General features: G+C 33.6%; 1 long non-coding RNA gene across 4 annotated transcripts in view; it reads left to right on the top strand.

Moving 5' to 3' along the window:
* Positions 1 to 2,173: 2,173 nt before the first annotated feature.
* The window catches only part of LOC112029775 (uncharacterized), a 7,401-nt gene continuing 5,815 nt past the window's right edge, over positions 2,174 to 3,759 (top strand). The window contains exons 1-2 of one of the 4 annotated variants that reach the window (XR_010631871.1): positions 2,174 to 2,674; positions 3,059 to 3,189. This is a non-coding gene — a long non-coding RNA (uncharacterized LOC112029775). The remainder of the gene's footprint in view (positions 2,675 to 3,058; positions 3,190 to 3,759) is intronic. The other 3 variants (XR_010631870.1, XR_010631873.1, XR_010631872.1) reach the window with 3 other exon arrangements.

Consider the following 3,759-nt stretch of genomic DNA (forward strand, 5'->3'; position numbering starts at 1 on the left):
GCCTCTTGCCTCTCGCTCGCGGTCTCACCGGCCTGAGTCGCGCCTCACAGCAGCAGCAGCTCCCCGCGGCAAACCACGGTAAGCCATCAGCTCAGCCCCTTTCTTTTGGTTTTAATGGAAATGGAGTGAGAGAGATTGTGTTTGACTGTTTGTAGTTGTGCGCGTGAGTGTGACTATGTGAGTTGTTGACTTCTTGGGTTCTTGTTGTTCAATGTTCATTGTTCAGTAGAGAAGTGAGTTAGAGACTTAGAGTTAGAGTTAGAGATGGAGATTGGAAAAGGCGTGCGTGTGATGTGAGTGTGTTGACTGACTGACTCAGTCAGTTCATTTATTTAGTTATTTATGTGTGTGAGTGTGAGTTGTGCGTGTGACGGTGTGAGTGTGAGTTGTGCGTGTGACGGTGTGAGTGTGAGTTGTTTGTAGTTATTTATTTATTGAGTTTTTATTTAGTTAGTTTTTATTTAGTTATTTATTTATTTATGGGTTTGTCACGTTTGTGTTTCTACTTTCTTGTTGTCCTGGGTTTGTGTTTCACTGTTTCTTGTTATTTTACTTACATGCTACAAGCTTTGTATTGTACTCTGTTTTAACTTTTATGAGAAAACACGTTGTTGGTCCAACGTGTCTAATAGAGTTAAATGGACCCAACAAATATTAAGTGTTAAAAATATTAAGTGTCTAATAGACCCAGCAAAGAACTGTTAAAAATCAAAATGACCCACTTAATTAGCTGAATTTGTGGTTTATTTGGCAGGTGCAGACAGTTTCAACTTTCAATTGTTATCTCTCTAAGGTTCTCATCTTAAAATTTTAACAAATGAATTTTCGGATGAAGAAGATGTCACGGTTGTTGTTTTTTGTTTTTAGTGTATTGTATTGGAGGCATGATTTCTGAATAAAAAGTATCCTATCAACATAGGAAGATCTGACTGCAAATGATGAGACCCATAAATGTTTTTGTTTCTGGTTTTGTTTTTTTCCTATTGTTACTGTGAATTTCTAGGAGTTTTTAAATTGTTCAATTCTAATTTGGATTTTCAAGATCTTTTTTTTTTTTTTTTTTTAGAAATACAATTTTGCCAAGTGATAATAGACCTTCGCATCCACCGTTCACAAAATTGCCTCTTATATATATATATATATATTTAATTAATAAAAGGCTCACAAATCAGTGCCTACGCAGAAACCTTAAAAAGAAAAATCCAAATTTACAAAGGGAAGGAATCCACATTAAAATTGCAATAATATAACAGCAAAAACCACTGTCAGAAATTGAATTGGGAAGTTTTAAGGCAACACTCACTTGGATGTGCGAAAACTGGAGAGGGACTTTCCCATTGATCCAGGATGGTTTGTTCTTGAAGAGGCATCGTGAGGCAGCCTAGAGAGAAGAAGGCTTTCAGAAGAGAGTGAGAGAGAGAAACGGAGAGAGGAATGTATAGAGAGAAAAGGATATACGTAAACTATTAGATTTTTTTTAAATATATATATATATATATATATAGTTTTTTTATGGTTAGGAATATGAAACGGGTTTGTAACTACCCAACATTCAAAACGTTCTAATGAATCAAAATATTGTCTCCTTAAATTAACATAGGCTACTAAACACCAAAGTTACTAAGAGTATCAAAATGTTTAAACCACTAACGAAAAGTCACTTGTCTTTAGGTGTTTTAAATGTAAACGTTGATGGTGCAATAAGGAGTGGTGTTTTATATTATATATGAATAGATATAGATTTTTTAGTATTAATATAGTGTGAGGAGAGGAAGAGATGAAGAGTTAGATAGTCAAAGTCTAGCGTTAGAAAATTGAAGGGTTGTCGTTTGAGATTGTAACCATGGAACACAAAGGTTTTCTGTTTGAAATTGTAACCGTGGAACACAAAGGGTTTCCATCTAAAATTATAACTACGAAAGAGATAGAGTTGGGAATTATTTTTTTTTTTATTAGGATTTTTAAATTTAGAAAAAATATTTTTTAAATTGTAGGACAAAATAAAGAAAAAAAAATGATAATGACATGGTAGCTGATGTGGCTCAACCTGAGCGTAGCAACATTAAATGCTACGTTTCAGCTTTTAGTAATATATAGATTTGTTTGAGTTTTTTTTTACCTGGGTTGGATTGACCCCTCAACCTAACTCAAAACATATAAAAACTTTCCCAATAATGAGTACGATATTTGACCCAGATTATGGATACTTAAGTCGAATTTGGAACATTCCAACAACTTGGGGACCAACAAGGGAAGTGCAAGACAGGAATATTCACTTCTTGTTGTCTATGGACTACGCCCTACACAGAGACAGACAGAGACTAAACCCTAATTAGAAACAAACGATTTTATATTTTATTAACATAACAAAAAGAAAGGGACCTTTTGGGAAAATTCAAAGTCTCTACGCTCCGTATCGTCCTCTAATTGCATACTCGTAAGCCGGAGCTTTTCCCCATTGTTAGGTGTGTGGTTTTGTTGCAATCCGTACATATTTGGGGGAGATAAGGCTTAAAGGATGGCCGTGGGATATGTGGGTTTCTTGAAAGTTGAAATTGTTGATGGAGATTGTCGATGTGTATGGGTTTCTTGGAAGTTTAGAGAGAGGAGTGGAAGAACAAATAGAACTTTTTACTGTTCTGTGGTTCAGCATTCTCAACTAATCACAATACAGGTATCTCTCTCCAAGGTTCTCATCTTAAAATTTTAACAACTGAATTTTCGGATGAAGAAGATGTTGTGGTTGTTTTTTGTTTTTAGTGTATTGTATTGGAGGCATGATTTCTGAATAAAAAGTATCCTATCTGACTACAAATGATGAGACCCATAAATGTTTTTGTTTCTGGTTTTGTTTTTTTCCTATTGTTATTGTGAATTTCTAGGAGTTTTTAAATTGTTCAATTCTAATTTGGATTTTCAAGATCCTTTTTTTTTTTTAGAAATACAATTTTGCCAAGTGATAATAGACCTTCGCATCCACCGTTCACAAAATTGCCTCTTATATATATATATATATATATTTAATTAATTGTTCTCTTGAATGATATCGTTGATTTAGTTGTATCCGAAGAAAGGCCAACACACAGGGCTGTCTGTCTGGTACATTCCACGCCCATGCTTTGCTTTCAAATATAAACAAAGTAACAACAACCTCGATTGAATTTTCAAACACATTCGGTTCTACTTCTGGTACGCTCTCATTTCATTTCTCTGCATCTTTATATCAATAATAGCTCAATTGCTAGAGATCCATTGACCAGACCTTAATCTCTTCCTAATTCTCTTAATACTTCTTTTTTTCTGTTTCTATGTTTATGTTACAATCCGAAGATTGTAACTCTTTTATAGTTTAATATAATTGCCATTGTAGTTCAGACTAAACTACTGTTTGGGTTGGATTATTAGCAGAGAATAAAGGATCGTTTTTCACTATAATTTTCCCCTGTTTGCGTAATAATATATTGTGATTTACAATAAAAATTTTGTTGGTAACTTATATGATATTATATGATACATGGTGTTGTCTAATAAAAATGCGTTTTTTATTAGTTGGGTTTTTGAGAATAGTCTTAGATTTTTACGTTTTCTGAAGTTTAACCATGAAAGATGTGGTTGGATTACTTGATAGGTGATTAATGTGTGGTTAAAAAAAAATTTGTAATTTCATTCCATAGACAATTTACTCTTACTAGAGGTGATTTTCGAGTCTTTCACTCAATAACTCTTGAAATTAGCAACACAAATTTCACACACCTACAA

Source organism: Quercus suber, unplaced genomic scaffold (genome assembly GCF_002906115.3).
Source record: "Quercus suber isolate HL8 unplaced genomic scaffold, Cork oak 2.0 scaffold_247, whole genome shotgun sequence".
NCBI lineage: Eukaryota > Viridiplantae > Streptophyta > Magnoliopsida > Fagales > Fagaceae > Quercus > Quercus suber.